This window comes from Pyrgilauda ruficollis, unplaced genomic scaffold (genome assembly GCF_017590135.1).
Source record: "Pyrgilauda ruficollis isolate IOZ18807 unplaced genomic scaffold, ASM1759013v1 scaffold70, whole genome shotgun sequence".
Lineage (NCBI taxonomy): Eukaryota > Metazoa > Chordata > Aves > Passeriformes > Passeridae > Pyrgilauda > Pyrgilauda ruficollis.
In genome coordinates this window covers 998,825-1,022,769 of record NW_024528822.1, presented here as the reverse complement: position 1 = coordinate 1,022,769, position 23,945 = coordinate 998,825, and the positions used below count along the sequence as shown (strand labels likewise).

Below are 23,945 nucleotides of genomic sequence, written 5' to 3'. Positions count from 1 at the left end.
GAGTGCAGCTGCTTTAGCAGTGGTATCACACATGGTAGGACACACTGAGGAAATCTTCATATTTGCCTGCAAAACTTGTCATTGGGACAGTCTGTTTGGAATAATTACTCCTTGTTATTATGCAAATGTTTTTATCAAGGACAGTTCCTTTAAAGCTTTGTTATTTTAAATTGTCAGCTGACATTTTGGGTAAGACAAATTTTCATTCTTGTCTCCAGAACTAAGGTAAATTGTGAAGCAAAAGAGTCTCATAATTGTACCAGGTAAGGCTATTTTACTTGAAAGGCTGACAAATCTAGAATGCATAAAATATTATTTGCAGTGCTTTTCTAAATACTACTAACAAAGGTTCTAGATGTAAGAGATAATGGGAAATTTAGAATGCATTGTAAATGGCTCTGGTTTAGTTCTTGTGAGTAATTGACTTTGGATACTCATTTTTTTCTTGTAAGTCAGGCCAGCAGCCTGGAGATTAAGTTTTGAGGCACATATATTTCATGACTGTCAGGAGGGAATATTACCCTTAAACCTGCCCCTTCATTACCAGGTCTGTTTCAGTGCTGCTGTTACTCCTGGGAAGAATCTAGTGCAGCTTATTTTGTCATGAGAGTGCTATCAAGGTCAGTTCATTTCTCAAAAAAAACCCCTAAAACTCGCCTTTTTTTTTATTTTTTTTTTATTTATTTATTTATTTATTTTTTGCAAGTATTTCTTCATTTTTTAAGCTTCTGGTTTCTTGTTTAACAGTGTGAAAGTTATACACCCTTTCAGTTAATTTCTGCTTCTTAAAACACAAGTCATATCCAGAAAATGAGGAGCATAGTGAGAGGCCTATGAGGGCCTTGCCTTTTCTAAAAGCATTTGTTTACTAGTAACAATGACTGGGTTTCATTAATTTCCCTTTTTAAATCTATGTCTGGTTTACCTGAGTGTGCCTTGAAACAAGTGGATTCAGGGTCTTAAAATGAAGTAAGTCCATTAATTAGTTCAGGAGGGTGGTTCCCCTCCTGAACTAATTAATGGACTTACTTCATTTTAAGAAAGAGTAGCACGTGTTCTCAGTCACTGGAGAAATGGATTCCTGTGCCCTCAGTTTATCACGGCCTTGTCACAGCCTGTTCAGCCCTGCTACAAAGTTGTTTCATTTGATTGTCAGGCTTCTGTAGGTGCCAGTTTTCAAATGAAGATGCCCTTTGAACAGAAGGCAAACACGTCCACTCTGCTTTCACACAGCATTTGTAAACTGTCCAGCTGAAGGCAGCACTGAAAAACCCAGTGGAGTTTGCCCCCATGTTTGTTCTAATAATACCAGCATGGCTGAAAGTCGCGAGTTTCTGACCATGCCACATGCCTGACATAAATAGCTGTGCAAAGGAGTCCTCAGCTGAGATTACCAAACTTGGTGGTTTGGGTTTGTGATTCAACTTCAGCCAGGATGGCAAAAGCAAGCTAGTAGTTATCCTTGCTGGCCTGAAGCTGCCGTGACGACTGCGGGATGAAAGGCCTCGTTTTCTTCCTCACTGCCCCAAGGCACCAGTGCGTCCTGTGCCTACAGCTCTGATCAGGCAATGGGCAGTGATCCCAGGCCAGGGTGGGTGGTCTCTGCTGTTCCTTCCTACAGAAAGAGCGTGAAGTATGTGGAGGGAGTGTGGAAACTCAAACTGAACCCATATTAGTTCTTAGCTCATGGTCTTTCCTGTCCCATCTCCCTGTCAAATTGGCCTCCTCTTCCTCCTTTTCCCTCCAGCAGTCCTGCTCCATAGCTGCACATCAGGGTTCTCTGTAGGTTCTGCCAAAATGAAACTGTAGGAGTCTTCTTTAAAAAAGTTTCTTTTATGTCTGAACAAGTTACTATTCCAGAAAAAGAAGATTTTTCACCTGGCAAGCATTGGATAATATTAATAAATGGTGCTCATACTGTGTATGTCAGTCATTGCTAAAATACTAACGAGAAAGCCACACAATGTGTTAAATTATTCCCTGTGTTTTAACTGCATCTTTAGTTACATAGTGGTTTTCATCTAGATAGCAACACCAAAATATGTTATTAATTGCATCCTTTGTCAGTGTGCTGTTTTAAGCCCACAATTAATAATAAGCTGATAGTAAAACTAAATAAAACTAATGTAATTTTCAACTGAAGTATTTTAATGGTATAAACTACCAAGAAGTAAAGAATCTATCTGTGCCTTGCTGTTATAATAAACGCTTTTAAAATTCTTTAGGCAGCTGATGACTTAAATATTTTATGAAGCAAAATTTATCTTGAGTAAAAACTCAGGTTACAAAACACTTATAATTTGATTGAAAAGGCTTTGTCACTGCTTTCTAGAAATAGCTGATAAAAATGATTTACAAGACTGGAAAGTTTGCTGCACTACCTGCAGAAATTTCTATGCATGTACTACATATAACAAAAGAAGGTAGAGTAGTGTGGGATTCACAGAGGGTAACTTAATTGCAGAAGAACAGGCAGTTCTTCAGGGAAGGGCTGAAAGATTAAGAGTTGTGGCAAACATAAGTCTCTTACAACCCAGATATTCGCAATATTAGAAATTGCAGTAAATGAAAAGAAAGGAAACATTTGTATGTATTCATCAATTTGAGAATAATTTTTAAGGAGACTTCATAAATCTAATGCACACTTGGGATTGATGAGTTGTATTTGCATGTTTAGAGTGGGAGAAGGAGGAAGAAATAATAATTAGGTCGTGAACTTGTTCTAGGGTTAAGTAAGCTGTAGAAAAAAAAGGATAGCCCATGTCACAACACCTTCCCCCCTGTTTTGAAGTTGTTGGATTCATTACTTACATGATTGTTTCTGAAAGGATTTTCAGTGACACTGGTATTCCCTGAAACTGGAAAAATATTGGGAGAAATGAAAACAAAATAGCCAGTTTTTCCCACAGTTTTCAAAAGTTAAAACTCTGCATCAGCTCTGTATCTGCACATAGGTAGGTGTCAGTGCAATTTTGACCCAAGAATTCCTTCAGTCTAGCAGATAAAATAGCTCTGGGTGTGTAGGTGTAATGGATTTTTTTTTTTCCTTACTCAAGGTGTTGAAAAGATCAATTTTTTTCCTATTAGAGTGCAACTTTTAGGGGATGTTTTGTTCTTACTTTACTTCTTTATATACTTGATCTGTACTTGTTTCTCCTTCTCTGGCTTCACAATACAAGTGTGGGGATGTGACTGAGAGTTCTCTAATGGCCTGCGAATACCATATGTTTGTGTTTTTAACTAAAAATACATATTATTTTCAGATTTTGTTGAATTTCATCAAGATTCTTGCCAAATGGCTTTTTCCCAGGAAGTGGACAACTTTATTCCTTTTGATCTGGCCATCAGCTGGAAATCTAGGTTGAGGTTCAGAAGTGGAGTGCAAATGTGAGGTCTGGAAAAGGTGTCAGTTCTCTGTGGTTGGTGGACTCCTTCCGTACTTCTGTTCCTGCTGTGACCTTGTGAGAACAACTGTGTTTGTCTCTCTCTGTGGATTAGGGTGGCGGTGGGACAGCAAGTCAGGGAGATGAAACACTGCCCTGCGTAGCCAAAGGACTTATTTAGCAGACTGCTCTTTGCAGGTGCATTGGTACAACGTGTGCTCCTGCCTGCTGGGTCAGGGCCTGTTTTCAACTGCTGTCTCAAGCTCATCTGTACCCAGCTGCTTTTATTTCAGGAAGCTGCCACTCGTGAGATCTCCTGCTAAGCACTGCACGAGGCCCTCTTTGCATAATCGGTCATTTGTAATGGCTGGCTTCACAGTAATTATCTGCTGGTACAGTTTTGGCCTTGTTTAATTTTTCTGTAACCAAATAGATGGCTTTCTTCAGAATACTAATGCAGAGCACATAAACACATTGTTTCTCTAAGGCCCATAAGATCAGATTTTACTATCACCACTTAACCTAACAACTTGACTCATGTGGTCGACGATTTGCTACTTACGAAAGCATGACCTTGTTTGTGCTTTATTTAGGAAATAAATGTAAGCACTTGGGTTTATTGCTTTTACTTTCTTCCAAATATTGTTCCTCACCTTTCAGGGCAACTAAAAGAATAGAAGCTTTGATTCAGTTGTTGTAATACCAGATATACACATATGGTAAGGACTACTGAAGCAAGACATTCAAAACTTAACATGAGGTAGGAGTGTATTTATTACCAAATAGCATCTTGTCTCTAAAGATAAGCATTACCTGAAAATGCTGTAAGACAGGAGTCAGCAGTCAGCTAGGGGTACATGAAGATTTTAGACTTTCAGATGTTGGATCAGCAGTATTTCATTAGGCATTCTATTGCATGCTTTGCCTCTTTCTGTGTCACTGTCTCCTACAACTGGAAGCTGCTACTGCAACCAGATTCCTGGTTATTCCACAAGAAGGGTTTGACATGGGTTTTGTTGAAGTTTTTTATGTGCATTTACGGGATTGTTTGTCCAAAAGAGTTTAAAGAACCACACTGAAGATAAATTATTCAAGTTCTTGAACCATAAAATACTTGTTTTTCCTCAAAAAGTTCCCAGGTACTAAAATACAAAATACATTTTTTATTACTTAGTGAACAGAACCAAATAGCCTGCATTTTCTCAAAGCTACAAGTATGCTGGAGGAGGGAGTGAGTATCAGTGAGAGGACTTTTTGTGATACTGTTTTATTCTCAGTTCTTGATCAGCATTATCTTTCGGGTGTCATATTCATTGCTTGAGAGCTGAAGTGAGCTAGAACGCCTCTTAGCAGGTTTTCTAGTGCTGACCCAGGTGCTATTAAAGTGTCAGGAGAAATTACTACCTCCACAAAACACCAGTTTGATCAGTCCTAGTGCAGTAATCTGGAAAGAATATTCGGTGTTGGAGTCCTGTCAAAAATACTTGAGGACTAACAGGATGTGCTGTTAAACCTCCTTCAGTGCTTAGCTTCATTGAAGTAGATGGCTGGGATTATGAAAGTAATTTTTACTCTCATTTTGAAGCACTTACCTGAGAGAAAGTGCTACCCTATCAAGCCAGGAATAGATGAGCTTTCCAGTCCAGTGTGATTAATGGTAGCTATCCATCTCAGGGATGCTTGAGGAAGATTGCCTAATAGAACCAGCAACGTGGGCATTGATTCTATTCTGTACTCTTGAGTGATGGAAGGTGTTAGGGTGCCTTGGTTCAGGACATGAAGATTGGCAAATGCTCCAAAAATATTTTTGTGTTTTTAAGCCTCTTGTGATTTTTAAACAAATACTGTTTAATGAGAGTTTGAACTTCAGAGTCTTTGATAGTGGTGAACATACATTGTGCTAACTTTCTGTATACTCTTGGAGTTTCACTTGGCCATTTTTTAAACAAGAGCTGCCTTTTAGTTAAACTTTCTCCTTAAATATATGTTTTGTGTTGTGTAACTCTACAAATATCAGGAAAATCACACTACTGTCACATATTTCGTGCTGTTCGTGCACACAAAGTGCTGAGCAATGGCAAGGCAGCTGCTGCAGTGTGGTTATTGCTAATCAATCTGAATAAATCTGAGAATTTTATTGCAGTTTCTCTCCAGAACTGTCAGCATGAAGTATACAAAATCTCTTGCTTTTGTAGCTCAAATGAAGCCTGTAATGAGGTGAAATTCTTAATGTTATATAAGACATCTTATCATGTGGTCTCTTGATTTGTCAGTAAAATATGCCTTGATTATAAGTAAACTGAGAGAGCTTTCATTTCCTTATGGTACTTTTATTGGCTCTATACTTCGGTGGAACTTTTTTTTTTTTTTCAAATTCATCATATTTCTGCTGCTGCTGCTTCCAGTCTTCCACTGCAGTTTTTACTTGGCTTCTAGACCATTACAATTCTCTTTCAGTCATGTGGGTTTGCCAAGTATCTTGGATTTCATACTTAACAGTTTTCGTATCTTCTGTAGGAAATGCCACCATTTGCAAAGAATCCATGCATTGTGCTCAGCTTTATTGTTGCTGGGAATCTTCCAAAGCCAACTGAAAATTGGAAAATTAGGCAGAGCGAGTAATTGTGTGAACGATGCAAATGTTTATCTCTGTGTAGTTGGGTTACAGGGATTTCTTTTTTACAGAAGGAGTCCTGATATTCCAAAACTTGTAACAGTGTATTTGCTGATTGCTTAGCAAAATAAATGCCTGAACTGTGCTCCTGTCTCTTTCCCAGGTAAGAGTCACTTTATTTACTACAAAGCTGGTAACAATTACAGGGTTTGATGAAATTAAACATGAGACTGCTGCTAAAGCTAAATATATTTCTTTGCATTAATTTGACTGAAAAGCCCTAAATTAGCTTAAGAGAAACATGAGTGGTTTTGGTTTTATCTCTAAAATAAATTTTCCATAAGATATTTTGTGGGTGTGGCTGCATGGCTATTTCCTCTGAAGCAAAAACTGAAGCACTTCAAATATTTATGTCACAAACATTACAAGCTTTTTAGTATCTGTGGTGGAAGATATTTTCCCTTGCTGTAAGGAGTACACCTGTTGATGGGTATTGGGAAAAAGCCATTATATAATCATGGAATCATAGAATATACTGAGTTGGAAGCACCCTTCAGGATCTTTGAGTCCAGCTCCTGACCCTGTGCAGGACACCCCAAGAATCCCACCATATGCCTGAGAACATTATCCAGACACTTGAACTCTCCCAGGCTTGATGCTGTGACAGCTGTGACTGAAGGATAGCAGATATTGGCACAGATTACTGTTCAAAGGCTGAAAATCTCACATTATCAAATGTGAGATTCGTCCAAATATGGTATTGAATTTTTAGGCACTTTATTTAAGTATACTTAAAGTTTTGTTCATCTGCTAGTTCTACCCAGTACAGCTGACTGATCCTCTAGTCATACTCTGCTTTGTCAGTCCCTGGAAACAGCCATGTAAGCAGGGAAATGTTTCGGATTAAGAAACGTAATCTGTCAGTGGATTTGTGACTGGGAGATACATTTCCATCTTTCATAGCCACAAGAGCCACTTTCTGGGTTCAGTTCTGCACAATATGGTGGAGAGTTCTGATGCGTTTTTAATTAAGTTTTGAAGACTGCAGTCATTAGGGCCTCTACTTGTACATATTTAAATGGTTGTGAGTCTTGGATTAAAAAATTCAAACAAACCAACTAAAACACAGAGAACATTTAAATGCTAATCTCTGGACTAGTCTGTGGTACTTGAGTCCAGTTAGTATTTCCATTAACTGGTACACTCTTCACCTGCACTTATGTAATATACATGGAACTGTAACAGTTGTCTTTGCAAGGGAATACTTCAAATAAATCATTCCTAGATAGCTACTGGTAATGACAAGCCAGTATTTACCTATATAAAACACCAATACCTGTATTGATTAACATTCTTTGGTACCATTCTGATGGCAGAGGTAAGAACAGGAGTCAGCCTGGCTTTACACCTCAGCACTTCTGTTTTCAGCCAATTAAAAAAGCATAAACAAACAGAAGAATCCATGAACAACAAGACTTTGTTTCAGCCTGTTGAGTGCAAATTGGTCAGCATTTGCCCTGCAACACTGCGGCAAGGGGTGATGGGCTGAGTGTGGACTGCAGGATGCACCAAGTTTCTGGTGCACTCAGCTTCAGCGTGGCCCTATGCCCAAACGTATGCAGGGAGGAGAGCCAAGTGTGCACTTGGAGAATGATGTAGACTCATCCTGTCTGATGGCTAGGGATCAGTGAAATCCAGTTCCCATATGTCACCTCTTGATTTACTATGAAGCTACTGTGGAAAATTGTCAGCACACAAAGCAGATTGCTTTCTTCTAATAGTTTGTGTGAATTTTATTCTCAGTTCTTGGGATTCTTGACCAGCTGTTACCACAGAGTAGCTGCAACAGTGCATGAAAGTATTGCCTGTAGAAGCAACTAGTGCAGCACAGTGTAGAAGCTACCACTGCTTATAGGATTGTGGAATTGACTGCTGGATAACCTTGCAACAGAGTATTTGAGATATGACTTAGCAGCCTGTAATTTGTGTTCCAATTTGAGCCCCAAACCCATGGATTTGGCTCCTTAATGAAAAACTGTGGATAATGTAGTCCCTGTAATCTTTTGATTCTTCTGTCAAAACTCAAGGTTTGGCTGAACTCCAATTTATAATATAAACCTGATCCATCTTAGAATGCAATTGGCCTGACTTTAAAGTATATTCTGTTGGTAGAGAGCAACCATGCTGCCTTTTCCCAGTAAAATGAAATGTTGCTGAATAGAGTTACCCAGTTACTCTATAGAAACCAAATATACTGTACTCAAGGTTCTGCTTTATTAGTCAGTGAAATTATTACTGATCCCAAAATCTGAAATCTGCTACATGCCTTTTTGAATTCTAGAATATGTGAGCAGTGGATGTTAGATTATTAGACAAAAAATATTGCTGAGCTTGTTATGTTTTCAAAGGCACAATAGTTTTAAGAAATAACTTTTTGCTGGAAAAAATTATGTATAAGCATAAAATATTTCATTCTTTCAGAGAGATAACTGGACATTTAAGCACATGAGGTAAGGACAGTGAACACACAGGTTGGATTTCATTCCATAAAAATGTATTTAGCAGGTGTGTGCCATCCTACAAGCACAGTCTTATGCTCCATAAAGGAGAGCTGGAGGAGCACAGTGTAGTTAATCATCAATGCTTGTGTGGATCAGCATGAATAGTTTTTAGAAAGAGTGAGAATTCTATATTCAGCTTGAGAGTTTACAGCTTTTATGCAATATGCCTTTTGAGTAAAGCTAAGCACAGTTCTTCACATGCTTTGTGGGCAATTATATTCTTTGTTGCATGTGAAATGGGGAGTACCAGCCTCTTCTGCCACAGAAATTTGAGTGAAGTGACTAATTTTTCTACTGGAGTGGGAACTTAGTCTCACAACTTATGATTATGTAAAGGATCCAAGTGCCCTATAGGAATGGATAATTACCAAGAGATGCTGTTCACATGGGAAAAACAATGCAAACTTTTTATTAAGGTTCTTACTGAGGAATTCTTATCATTCATCAACCAAATAGATTTGCTTTGAGCTGACAGCAACTATATATTTTTTTCTTTCATCATTCTTGATGTTGCAATAAATATTACAAATTTACAGGAAGCACTGTGTTATCAGGTACACGTTTGAGAAGCTGCTGGGCATCAGCACATCAGAGTGTAAGCAATAAAATAAATGCATGTACCACACATGTGGAAGTCAGATAAACAGTCTGAACCTCCTTCTAGCTGACTAGAAATAAAGGTTTTGAGATATCCATAGACAAAGTGTGAAGAGAAGCACCTTTTTAACATGCTTTCACAGATATCCTTTGCATGATGTTATCTGTACCCCTTTATATCCTTTTAGTAGTTACCTCAGAGAAATGCAATTTCAGCTGCTTTGTTTCCAAACCTTCTGGTTTTGCGACTGGATATTTTAATTCCCATGCATGTAATTACTATAGTAGTTTAGTAGGTTCTTTGCACACAGTTTAAAATCACTTTTATTTTCTCTTTCTTAGAACTGGGCATATACATGTCTCCTGCAACACCATGACTTATAATGGAATTCTGTGAAGGATTGACCTGAAGTTTTATTCTTGAGTAGTGAAGACAAACTGTTGAGAGTTTCAAGATTGGGAGTTTCAAGATTTACTTCTAATACCTAACATGGTACTGAGTTGGATCAGATTGTGTTCAGATTTATATTCTTTTTTGACTACTTCTACTCCCCTTTTTCTGTTTTTCACTGTATTGTAGTAATCCTATAGAAAGCAGTGGAGCTGTCAGCAAGGTCTGTCCTCTGGAACCACAACCCTTGAGGCTTCTCTGCACTGTTGCATCAAGAATTTTGCCTTTCTTTATTGTTTCCTCCTTGAAAAGGGATGCGCTCAGTGCAGAATTAATGATGGCATTAAGGAGTGAGATGCTCTCGTATGAGGTGATGTGAGGCTTGCCAAATGCCTATTTAGACTGCACTAATGCACAGTGGGCTGTTTGAAGTGGAAGCCTGCCAGTGACCTACTGGTGGTGTTCGTGCCTGGGAGCTGGTGCTGTCATTGCCTGGCCCTGTCCCCAGCCTCCCCACTCATCCCTGCTGGCTCCAGTGCTGGTAGCTGCAGGAAGGTGCCTCAGCCACCTCAGTGGCTGCAACTCTGACCCTCTCCCCACACTGCCTGGGAAGCCAAAGCACCTAAATAACACTGTCTTGTTTCACTATCCAGCTGCTTACTGTGAATGGCCAAGAGAGATGCAGAGACAAGGTGGGCAGAGTGTGAGGACAACTTTTATTTTGTAGGAGTGACTGTCACCTTAAATTAATTTAAAGCGTGGCTCAAGGAGTTTGCTAAATGGCAGCCCTGACTCCACAGCAATTAAGGTTAGAAATGTGGGAGAAAGGGCAAAAGAAGCCATCATGTTTTGAGCTGGAAGGTATAATGCTACTGACAGGAGACCTAGCTTACCCTGCCAGTGTTCATGTTCCTGGTTTTGCTGGTAGTGTTCAAACTATTCTGAAATGCTTACTTGAAAAGAGTGGTAATGAGATCTGGCTGAAAAGTCCACAGTTCAGACACAGACTTTTCTTTGACTAAAAGGGTAATTGACTTAGATTCTTATTGCTTAAGTTTGTTTACTCATGTTGAACCACTGACATCCAAAACCATGTTTCAAGTTATGGCATTACTATGAATTAAAAAGCATAGGAGAAATACCCCATGCAGGGCTATAAATTATAACAGCAAGAAGTACTGTGCAAATGGAATTTTGGACTGTCAAAACTTTGTTGCATTGCACTTATTCTAAGCACTGAAAACAAAAGCCTCCAGAAGCTCCGAAGTATTTGAAGGAGTAAATGCAGAAACAAAAGTCTTGACAGTTTTGCAAAATCTTTTCTTGTGGCAAGAAAGACTCGATAAGATCTAAAATGAAGTCCTGCCCAAATATGGTCATGGAAGAGTGCAGGAGCAAAGCCAAAATGTTGGCAGCAGCCATATTTCAATGGGGACAGCTACATCCTTCCCACATTCAGCACAGGACTCCGTAACCCTTGTCTTAAATAGCTGCATCGTGTTTTTGTCAGTTAGCAAACACCAGCTGCGGAGGGCTCTGCTTTGCACAACAGCATAAGAAATTTGCTCTGTATGGCACAAAGAAGCTTTGCCAAGACCAGTGCTGCTTTCCTGGTGCAACTATGGCTGCAGTCAGGGGTTTGTCTTCCAGGCTGTGTCAAGGAGGAGTCTGCCTCCTCCTCCCCATCTTGCAGAACAAGGCTGGCAGGAGCCTGTAGATCAAACAGGAAATTAAAGACAGACCTTTATTTTTTTACACTCTGGTAACTACCTGATCAACAAGCAACCAAGTCCTGACATACTAAGGATTTTCTAACAAAACTAATTTACTGAAAGTTATCAGTCTTTTTGTCTGCAATTACTCTGCAAGAGTCACATAGTGAAATCTCTGTTGTGCTATAGAGAAGTGACATAAAATGGTCAAAATCTGAAACTTGTAACCGGGATGGTACATTGTGGTGGCTCTGTCAACACTTAATTTTAGGCAAAAACTTGTCCTTTTTTCCCCTTATTTTATCTTAATTGTACTTATTTTTGGCCAGACTAAAGGACTGCTACCCCAAAATATCTCTCTGCTCACTTACCAATGGGCAATCCAAAACTCCCAGGCATGGAGACAAACCACAAGAGTTTAAGATGCAGAATAACTTTCTAGAAACAATAGGAAGGCACCCTAGACTGTACTTTGGAGCACAGTAGAAACCCAGTCATTTCACACTGCTTCCCTGACCCTCTTCCCAACAGCAGCAAAGGGAGAAAGGCACAAATGGCACCCAAATGAAAGGGCAAAAAAACGAAATCTCTCATGAAAGTCCAGGTCACTGACATTTTAATTTTGTTAATTTAAAAAAAGAAAAAAATCGTCCTTTTGCCATATGGCAAAAAGAGTCCATCGAGCTTACTTACTATGTGGGAAGGAAGGGAGGAAGGGAGGAAGGAAGGAAGGAAATTCTTAGAGGGGGAGTCAGTGATCAAACAGACAGGGAGGGCCATCTTGGGCTTAAATTCTCCTGGGCAGTGAAGAATGTGTGGGCTACTGCTAGGGGAATCCCTTCCTCAGGCAGCATCTGCTGCTCTTCTAGATACTTTTGAGGGCTGGAAGGATGATTCTCAATGGGTTTGTGTCCTCACTCCATGGGTCATGCAAAGAGGGAGTCATGTGATTCCCTCCTTGTCATACACAGAGACATTTAAGAGGACAGGCTGAAGGCAGGCTCAGGGGAAGAGAGAGGTGACAGAGGGGCTGTATCCAGACTCATCCCCATGCCCTACACCCCACCATCCTTCTCTCATCCAGGGGCTGCTGAAGCATGGATTATTTCCCTTTTAGGGATTTCCTCACACAGAAATGAACAAAGGGAAGACTGTGGAGCTGAAATTGGAATATAGACAGAGCCTAGAGTGGAGCTCTACAACTGCTCGCAGGTCTACTGCTGAAAGTGAAGCTCAGCAAAACAGATCCCTTGTAAAACATTATAAAAATCCTAAATCTAAGTCCTAAATCCTATTATCCCCTTTCCTGTATTTTCACCTTCTTCATGCTGCTGTCTGGTCTGGGTTCTTTTTCCTCAGCCTGAAGCTTCTCTGCATATGTCATGTGCTGCTGGCAGAGCTGAGAGCTGGGGGAAGAGTGATTTTACAGCACAGTGACATTATCCCAGACATTCTCCATTCTCCTGGAACTGTGTGTTAGGAAAAATAGGTAAGTGCAGGCACCTTGCTTTGAAGGCCTCTAAGCCTACTGCTGCCCCTGGACCTTGTATTATCCTGAGAGATGAAGTTTCCCTGGGCTCCCAGCTGGCCATGTAGGGCAAAAGCCATAGAGCACTTTCTGGCAGATGCATGTGGTGCACACAGGTTTCTGCTGAATTAAACTCTGCCAGTGCATGAGAGAAGCCTGCTGGGAGAGTGTGCTTTGCTGTCTGCTTCAAATGGCAAAAGGCTGCCTTGGCTGTGGATGGCAGCGTGTGCTGTGCTGAGCACAGGGCAGTCACGTTGCCTATTAGGAACTGGGCACCCAGTTTAGGAATGTAGCTGTGCTCGGTTCCCTGTATGGGCTATGGGAAGAAAAATACTTATTTGGGGAGAGATTCAGAACAGCAGCTGAACTGCTCTTCCATTCAGCACAATAAAAATGAGACACTAAAATTTCTAAGCGAATAATTGTTATAGAAGGCCTACATAACATTAACTGGTCTGGTAAAAGACTGCATTTGCTGTCCTGTACACACTGCTGTAAGGTCTGTGTTTCTTTACAGCTACTTCAGTTTTTGTTTTGGTTCTTCTAGCAGACTGTGGCATATGGAATGGAAAATTAAAACTTTTGATTTATGTGTTGCTGCTTTCCTACTTTGGCCACGGTAGAAGACTTACAAATGTGAGATGACAACAAATATTTAGTTGTACGAGTAACTGAGATGGTTACATCTGGGAGCAGAGGGAATGGATAATTCATCACTCTAATAGTTTCTATGTGCTGGAAGGGGCTCTGTGGTTTTGTAGAGAAGAATAAATAGAGAAGCATTCCCAGCCCCCCAGGCTGCAAGACCAGCTAAAAACTGAACTGCTGCAAAACAAGTTTACATGAGCATTGCCAGCCTGATGGACACACTAAGAGTTAGCAAAACAGCAAGTACAGTGAGAACAGACAAATACTGTGCATGAGAAATCTTGTTAATATATTCATCCTCTTAACTAAACTTTCTGTGTGGCTAGTTTTTCAATATTTTCTTTTTCTCAAAAGTTTTAGGGAATGTTCTAAATTTTAATAATCTGTGCAATATCTGTATTATCTTGGCACTTGTCCAAAAATGTCAAGAGGCACTGCACTCTTGATGATCAACTTAAAAAAAAAAAAAAAGAAAAAGAAAAAAAGCAGAGCAAGGCCTTCATGGTTTTTAAGCTCAGAAGAGACTATTAAAATAATCAGTCACTCTAATCTCTTTTACAGAAGAAGATTAGGGTACCTTATCAGTTAATTCAGCATAATACCTTTACCTCTGATTTAAATTGCATCTTTCTTAGAAAGCCATGTAGGCTGTGGGATTAAAATATCTGTCTTTAGCTGGTGCTTGACTTTGTTTCAGAAATACCTATTATCTATGGATAGTATGAGTCTTCTCATGTGCTTGCAGACAATGGCACAGGGGAAAACCTCTGGCTATAGTTTTCCCCTCATGAATTTTGCAGTTCCATTCTTTAATATATTCTTGCTGACTTGTGCTCTGTTAGAAAGACAAGATCAGGAAAAACACTCCAGGCATTTCTTGCTAGCTTTCTCAGTCATCAGAATCTGCTCACAGTCACTCTGAGATCTCTGAATAATATTTATAAATATAAGAGGAGAAACTCTTAGATTCATAGAGTTATAAGGAGGCTTCACTAAAGTTTTCTAGGAGGCAAAACTTAATATGCTAAAGTTAGCTTTTGAGAACTAAAGCAATGAGATTTTTCCTTAAGAATTCAGATTTGCAGGAGCTTCCCACTGTGCAATTATTTATCAGTAGCTGGAAAGTCAAAGACAGGGCATAAAATCCAAACAAATCAAGTTCTGTCTTGGTGAGTGCATGGCCGTAATTTGTTGTCTTTAAAATTTTTTGAAGACTAGGCATCTTTACTGTTCAAGTCTGTCTGTACAGTATTATATATTTAAACTGGCTAACAGTAAATCAAACACAGAGCCCTCACTTTGGCCTGCTATTAGCAAAAAAATCTTGTAAAAGCCAAAACATGATAGGCTAAAAGTGCTGAATATTCTGCCTGGGAAGCCTGGCATTCCTCATCTCATACAGGCCTTCAAGTTTAGGGGAATTACTCTGAGGCTATCTAGACAGGATTTAATATCAAAGTTGGTTATGTAGCCAGCCACCTTTTCAATTTCAGACAAACATAGTTCTTGCTTCAGTATGTGACAAGTTACTATTTCTAATCAAAATTATATCTAATATAATTTTGAAACAAGTCACCAAAAAATACCTGCTCAACTAGATGCAATTCTTATTATATATGGAGTATAACAATCAGTTTTTTAGCATGTGGTGATAAATATATGTGTACCATTGACAATTCAGAAGCAAAACTAAAGGTGATAAAAACTAAAAATCACTGGCCTTTATGGGTAGAATCAAATCTTGGATAATGAATAAATATTTATATTGAGTGGGAGAACAAAACAGGCAATCTGAAACAGCAGTTGGTATAAAAATACTAAAGATAGGTAAGCAAAATTTTACATGCTTATATGAAGATTCAGAGTGACAACACTAGAAAGTACCTTTTGAAAATGGAAAGGAACACTTTGATAGTCCCTTTACCTAGATATAATCACTGAGATAGGGCTATTAATAAGTCCAGATAGGAAAGAAACAGGGCAGTCAAACATCTTACTCACAACAGTCATTTAAATAGGCTCAGACTGTAATTCTCTTTGGGCTGTTAATTGCATGTCCACCTGATATTCAGTTCTGAAATTAGATCTTTGTGTTCTTGTTAAATTGGTTATTTAAATACTGAATAATATTACCAAAGGAAGTAAGTCTACTTTGCATTGAAAGGTTTCTTTTAACAGGACAAAATTTTCTTCCATTAAAGCAAAAGAAAAGAGTACATCTCCTTAGAGATTAAGATTTCCTCTGTCAGTCTTCATCCATTCTCAGGCTACAAACAAAAACTGTTGCCATTCATCTAATTGTGGGGAGATCTTAAAAAGAAAGGATCTCTTTATCTCCTGCAGCTTGTTCTCAGGGTGCTGCTTTGGCTCAGGTGACTGTGAAGGGCAGTGGAGAACTAAGGTTTGTTTTTTTTCATGTTGCTTAAATTTTATCAAAAATTTGTGCAGGCATCACTGTTACACAGGATGTACCTATCTGGGTTCCAGCATCTTTGTAAAGCTTACCAGAGGTCTAGATAGCATTGGTGTATTTATTGTGATTCTTTTCTGTGCCTTTTTGTTATAGGCTTGGCATGAAATAGCCTATTTTCTTTTACCAAAAGTTAGCAAATTGCATGTGGATATGAGAGGAAGGTGAATGCTTCTTGAGACAAACACAGAAGTAGTCACGGATAAGGAGATAATTTAGGAGATGATAATTTTCCACATCTGCATTTCTTAAAATCTTTCAAGAAACTTGTCATCTACCATCTTCTCTGTAGTGTTTGTATACTCAAAGATGTTTACTGCGTTCCTTTCCTCTTGGCAGTTTTAGTTTGAAAACAGCTACAGCATGGGAGATTAATTTCAGTTTCTGTATCTCTGTTGTTTAGAAAAGTAGGGTCAAGTTACATTTGTCCATGTCACTGTCTGTCCTTAGCTTAACACTGTTTCAAGATAGTGTTGAAATTTTTGTACTAAAAATATCCACTATAGCTGACAACTAAATGGAATCAAACCTATAAGGTTGTTTTATGTAACACGGAAAGGGAAAGAAAATACCAAACCGAGAAGGAAACATTTGGTCAGTTGCACAGCAGACTTCCAAATTTCAGCTCTTCAGTTTTATGTCTACTGTGATCCCTAAATACATGTATGAGTGTCTGAAGAAGATTATCAGTCAGGAGGCACACAAATATACAAGCCTTCTGGTCACCTAAAAGAAATTTTATAGCTCTGTACTTAGCCAGAGCTCTCCCTGGGTGGAGGAGGGCCAGAGAACAGCTTGGAGCTACATTTCAGCCGTAACTTTTGGATCTGTGGCTGGGACTATGTACACTCCAATGTCTTAAAATTCATATTAAATAAAAATGGGAAATTCATGGGGATAGAAAAGAAACAGAATGTATTTGCTGAGCAGAGGCCAGCACATACAGTGTAATGGCCTTTACTTTGAGATGAAATATTCACCATCTGTACAATGAAACTCATCCTGCAAGCAAAATGTGTTCAGATCTAAGCTTCTGTGACTTCCTCACCCTCTGAAATTATCAAACCTTCTTTTACTCACTTTCACCTCTCCCACTGTTTTGTGTCTGTTTTTGTGTCTGTTTGGTGTCTCTCTAGCCCTACTGCTCCTCCTCTGGCACGTGGTGTACAGCTCCGTGCTCAAACAAGTCACGGTTTCACACTTTCCTGATGTCAAATAGCTCTTCCTTCAAAAACTGCTCTAAGCACCAGGCTCTACTGTTGCTTCTTATGATGCACACACTAAAAACAATCGTTAGAGTTTGCTGGGGCAAGGAACTTCCTCCTGGCTTGGTCGTTAAGCATAACATAATGGTATGACCTATATAAACTGTTTTATGACTTGATCTTTAATCAGTAATGCATTGCTGATATCCTCTTGTGTCTCTTGGTCTTCCTCCCATGACAGTGGGAGTTTTTGAAGGTCTCATCTTGTGATGAAAGTCTTGTTTGTTATAATGGGATTAAGTGTGCTTATGCAACAATGTTCTCATGGATGCTCCTGTACCAGCTGTTTCCCTTATGGCATTGGTTGTCTTCAGTGGCGATGGCTCTGTTACAGTCTTGTGTAGCTATGTGCTTCCAACTTACACTGAATGTGTAGTTAAATTACCAAAATTAAAAAATTTTGCAGTCCAAGCACTGTATGTTTGGGATGGCTTGTGAAAACAAGTCCCAGGTGTACTGAGTATCCAGGGCTAGAACTGCTTCCTTGTCACTGTAGATTTCTCTGTGGGAAGCAGCTCTGGGAAGCACTTGCAGGAACTCCTTGCTGCCACTCTGTGACACAGACGTGGCAGGTGTGGTGCTCCTGGTCATTGGGCTCCAAGTGTCCCTGAGCAGGCCCTGTTGCTTCATTTCCCCCCAGGGCACAGCCCTTCATCCCACAGATGTAACCTGCTGCTCCATACCTGCTTGTGGCTGTCACACTGCCTTTTCCCCTCGTGGAGTGACTGCTGTTTCACTTTAGAAAATGGGTAGCAAGCATATGAAGAGATTTTTTTTGCTGCTAATGTCACCACAGATGGGAGCACAGCCTCCTTGAGAAATCTACATTGGATGTCTTCCACTAAATGTAGTGAGAGAGGGCTTTTTCAGGAGTATGTAGTTTGTGTGATTCATATTCTGATCAAAAAGATGGGGCCCATGTACTTATATAGTTTTTTTAAAGTCAAGTGACTTGTCTATTCTTGACACATGTTCAATTGCTGGGCCATTGTTTCTGCACATGAATTGGCCCTTGTATACTTTCAGTTGCATATGAGTCAAAATCTTGTTCACATATCTTTTGATTTTTCACATTAAAAACTCTTATTTTTACAGTCTTATCATAACAAAGCCACTGAGGAGAACAAGAGTTATAGTAACAGGCCCTCTGTATGCAAACAAAATTCTAATATGCATTCTGCAGAACCCTTGGTAATAATATCCTATATTATATATGCTTAAAAGGATTTTTTAGCATACTAAGAAGAATTAATAGCAAAAAAATGAATAAAGATAATTTTGGATTGATAACTAGTTTTTAAAATTTGCAGTACAGTTTCTGTGACATGAAGTAGTATCCTGAAGGAAGCTGATAGACACAAATAAGTCTCAGCAAAATACCAAGGAAGCTGCAACTGGCAATAATACTTGGATGGCAGAAAATCTTTGTTACCTCTAGATCTAATCTTTATTATGTCAAGATTCTGTGGGATCAAGAACAAATCAAAGGCAAATCCAATTGGACTTTACACCAGTGACTTTTGTGTGCTCAAGGGCAAACCTGATAATCTAAGAAAACTGAGAAAAATAGGCTTTTGTACTTTGAAAAATGCAGTTACTGAGTGTTGCAGGGTTTAAGGAAGTGACATAGTTATCTCAGCTTGTGTTTCCTTTAGCACAATTCCAATGATCTGCTTCCTTTTGCCATGTCTGATTAAGTCTTTTTTCTTCTTTTTAATAATAGGGAGCAGAATATGTAAAATTCTCCATTGTGTAAAAACAAACCAAAATACATCAGTAACTGATCTTTCTAAGATAATTAAACATTGTAAGTAAATCCACCATCTTTCCCCTGTCATTGGTTCTTTGGGCCTACAGATATTGAAATGAAGGGAAGGGACAGATGGGGCAGATGGACAGTTGTCATCTAATCCTGACAGATCTTCTGGCCACCTCCACTGAGAAGAAACTGCAGGGTGTTGTCATTCCCCCGAGTTAAGCCAAATCCATGGCACCAAACGGAATCTATGTAATACACAACAGTTGGGTTTCACCATCACCTCCTATCTCATTTTCTTTTTTACTCTCCTCTTAGAGGTCTTTTTCTGACCTTTGTGTGTGGGTGTTTTCCTAGGATGTGTGACTTAGCTGATTAAGGCTGTGGCATGTCTTGTTTCCCTGCTATGAACCCATGACTAAAAGGGCAGCTAAAAGCAGAATTGAAGTTGTCAGATACTGCTCAGAGTTTGCCAGGTTTTGGAGTGGCTGATAAGACCCTGTGCTGGGTCTGTCTTTTTCCAAGGGCAAGTGAGTTGAAACAGAAGTTATTTTTCCTTTTTAATTCCCATGCTTTGCTCCCCTTTGCTGTGTGGATCTGGTTTGCTACAAGTAAGTAATACTGATTTAGTAGTCCTGATTTCAACTAATTGTAACTTTGGTGTACTCTTTCACACAAAGTAAAATTTTCCCTTATAAAAGCCTAAAGACTGTAGGGAAAGGCAAAAGAAAATCCTTTACTATTCTGCTTAATGTGTTTTGTTGTGAGGGGTTTTTCCTAGTTAAGAAGAGTCAAAGCATTTTAATTTTCACTGTGAAACCAAGTGGATAGTTTGAAACTCCTAATCCAGATGTTATAGACTGTCATATTTAAATAAAGACTTTTGTCCTTTTCTCTATCTTTGTCCCCTTTTCTATCAAACTTAATATACTTCCCTGATCATTTGACAGAAAAAAACACATGGGGAGTTTGGGGAATGGCCAAACCACTTGGACATCTGGCTGGTTAGTGTCCTGTCCTGGATTCTTCACAAAGCTTTCTTTGTACCTCTGACTAGCAAGAGCAATTTTATTCAATACTAAAAAACGTTATATAATCTTAATGTGCTCAGAGTAATTTTTGTCCAGCCCTAATCAGAGACCAAGATATCTTCCATATGCAGGAATCTCCTCTAATATTCTTTTTTAAAATTCAGCACACAGAAAGTACAACCTAAGGCTTTGCTCACCACTATTTAGAGCATAGGGCATAAGTATACTACATAAATTTGAGGGATTTTGCTTTTAGTTTGGCAAAAATGAAAGATGTGCATGTTGCCATATGCAATGAAAGAAATAAACTCAGCTCTGTTGATGCAGCTAGTTTTCTGTGCCAGTTCAGGTGGACTAAATAGTACTTTTCAGCTGCACTTGCACTTTGAATGGGCAGAGCTCAGAAGGGGTAGTTTTGAAAGCACCACAAAGGAAAATAAATGAATGGAAATATCACTACAAATAGCTACCTTATTGAAATCCAGTATATAATTCGTTCCTAGGTTGTTTCTTTCTTTGACCAGTAGTGAAGGATAATGAACTTCAGGGACTGTGGGAACCTGCAAGTGAAACAGAACCATGATATCTTGCAAAAATAACATTGAAAGGACAATGGGGAATCACACTTAATGGGAGAGGAACTACCAAGGTGACTATTTGAATGACAGAACTTTATGTCAAGACTCACTAAATGCCCTCCTTTGTCCTTGGCCAGGATTAATGTTTAATTTGAATGTTTTATCTTGTCTGTGAAAAATTATATTTATGAATGCAGAGAGCAGATCCAAAGTGCAGGGACTACTGCATGCAAAAATCATAGGTTTTTTTTCCCCTGTAGCTGACATCAAAATATAGCTGAAGAACCCAACAACCAACTACTGATCATACAAGCTGGGGTGAAGACTGTAAGCAGTAGCAGTGTAACTGCAGAAAATATTGATCCTAGAGCTAGTATTACTTGATTTGGGCAAAAATTATTAAAAAGTTTCCTCCCTTATGGTCTTGCTTGGATTTAATTAAAATAAGTTCAGCTGTCAGTAGGAAAGGTCTGCTACATGGCCTAAAAGGAAGCCTGTCTTCTTGACCAGTAATAAAAGCACATTTCTGCAACAGGAGAAAAGCAGTCTTAGTTCTGTCACTCTTAAAGTCTAATTCAGAATGGATGTTGCCGTTGGTGCTGCTTTATTTGTACTGAGATCTCCATCCTCACTTAATGCTGATGGGTATACACCTACATTCTTATCTGTGTGTATATGTATAGTCTCATTATACCTATTCTGTGTGCTAACACAGGTGAAAAATGTTGACATTATCCTTTAGGATCACTAGGCAGGGACTGAAATGGATGAGCAAATTATGTGTTTCTGTTAGGAGACAAGCAGTGAATCACCAGAAAATTGTTGCCTTCTGCTAAATCAGCAGAAACATGAGTGTCCCATTGTTAATTGTTTATGAGCTCCTAATAGTTTCCTGTAACAGTTAGCTCAAAATCTACCAATATTGTTCCAAAGCATAAAATCCTCATGCTCTGGTGCTTTGTAGTGATATACATCTGGATAATGTGTGTGCAAAATGTTATCAGTCTGTTGTGGGAGAGTTTTACACCCACTTTTTTGCTGGTGACTATCTATGCTAAGAGGCAGGCATGGAACCAAGCCTTTAAAAAACATTTAATAAGCAGATTAGGCAGAGTTGTCAGAGAAACCTGAGCTGCAGTGCTGCTGTTAATGCTGGAAATCATGACGTATTGCTAAAAAAGAAAATGTTAATTGGACAATTAAAATCCCTATTTATGATATGCAGAAAAGCCTGGGGGTTCTGCTTTAATGTAAAGCTGCGTTTTTGAACTGAAACCATCCATGCTTGCCTTGAAATGACGTGTGGCAATTTACTTATGTATGGTTTATAAATATCTGTACGTTTATGGATTTCTCTAATTTCTAGGTGGGCGACACTGCAGTGCAGTTTCCCTTCCTTGCTGAGGATTATGCTGGCCTGTTCGAAACATTGGAACTGGATGATGCTTCAGTCATGCCATGGTGTGAGAACACTCACTGTACTCAGACCAAATCATCCTGCCCTGAGCTGCCCTTTTCTCACTGTGATTACCAGGAGGTTAGCCCAACTGAACTGGAGTTATACAATCTCCAAAGCTATTGAAATGACCTCAGTAACCTCAAAGAGAAGATGATTTTAGGTGGATCACCTAAGTGGAGTAAGAGTGATTTTCTTGCTTTTAATGAAGTAAAATCATACTGCTCAGAGTGACTCACTAACACCATTTTTCAATTGTTACTTCATGGATTCAGGTTTTAGGTGATTACTTTGCTCTATCATAAGGCACACAATGCAGTGTCATATGAACAGACTTAACGGGCTGCACAGTGTTTATTGAAAAAAACTGTGCACTAAAAGGAGTGAAAAGAAAGATACTACAGTACTATGATTGATATTATAATACTGATTAGTATTATATACTATTAAGATCAAAGAGAGAAAATCAGTAATAAAGATGGGAAATACCTGATATGTTACCTAATATTGTCTTTCTGTTTCAGTGACTACAAAATTAGTCTCTGCTGTCACGAAAGCAGAAGCACCTTAGTTAAGAATTTGAGATGATGCAAAAAGGAAACAATTCAGTTATTTTCACTGGTCGCTTGGTGAGAAACCCATGCAACTGACAAGAGTTGTTCTTTTAAAATGCCATGTTCTGGGAAATGTAATGGAACTTTGCCTATGGAATCAGTCTGAGCTACGAGAAGTACAGCAGAATCCAAAAACTGGGAGGGAGAACTGAACAGGAAGAGTAAGGTCTAGAAGAAGCTAGTATTCCTGAAAATTACGTGAGCAGTTCTACCAAATGCCAAGTAGTCATGTCTAAGATTTTTGTGACGGTACAAAAAGATCCAATCAAGAGGTAGAAAATATTTTTTAAACAGTTAACAATTTGTGTATTGTTGGACAATGACAAGAGTCATTGGGTTTTAAGCAAGATTAAATTATTTTGTACACAAAACAGTAAAACTCATTTAAAAATCAACTGTACAAAAGATTATGAAACAGATATTCAACCACAATGAAAAATTTATGACTGAAAATGAGGGGAGCACTAGACAGTTTCCATTTGTATCAGTTCTTTGCTTGCCACAGAAGCTGACTAGAAAATAGCTCTCACAGATTTTAGGTCCAGTTCAGCATAGCAAACTGTCTTTAAAATAACAACACAAACCCCCAAATCCTTCCTCTTCAGAATTCAGCACATTATACTCTATAAATTTTGATTTAGGTACATTTCAGCATATGTCCTTATTTTGTTCAGTGAACAGTCACAAACAGATGGTGTTTCCAGCTTATAGAGATGAGGAATTTCATTAGGGCTGTGGGATAAGATACTAGGTACCTAAACTAAATATTTATGTAAGATTGTTTCCTCACAGAGCTTCAGAAAACAGTTTTCTTTTTAATTATAGAAGTAACTGAACCATAGCAAATATAAGTTTTGCGCTCTAGCAAGAATACTGTAAGTACTGTTAATGTCTTAATTTATTCCTGTAGTGTGATACAAGACTCCAATTTAGGAATTCTGCTACTCCTTTATAATAACTATTGCTTTTCAATAAATTAATCTATTTGTTTCTGCTTTACAATTGTGTTAATGACTATTTTCTTTCATATTAGCGAAACAGACAAGTGAATGTCGGTTATTTACTATATATCATTTCCCAGATACCTTATCTACAGCAGTTAAGTGCTTGTTGTGACTGGAATGTAATCTCAGTGGTTTTGGTTCTGTTACCTCCATGGAGCTTTCACTTCTTAATGGCTACAGAGACTAATCTTGAGTCAAGAGCCAAACATTTTTCCCTCTGCAATAGTGCAATGATGTTTAGATTTGTGGCTTTTAATGTCAGAAGGAAATTATAGCTCATGCATGCCTTTCCAAGCAGAATAGCTCATGTAGAGGACATTAGAATAACTTAAAGGAA

The 23,945-nt window shown here is 38.8% G+C and overlaps 1 long non-coding RNA gene across 1 annotated transcript; it reads left to right on the top strand.

The window, feature by feature from the left end:
* Nucleotides 1-18: 18 nt before the first annotated feature.
* On the top strand, nucleotides 19-23,945 carry LOC121363292. The gene is made up of 5 exons (XR_005956678.1): nucleotides 19-263; nucleotides 6,069-6,160; nucleotides 9,498-9,648; nucleotides 12,618-12,747; nucleotides 21,901-23,945. It is a non-coding gene; the product is annotated as an uncharacterized LOC121363292 (long non-coding RNA).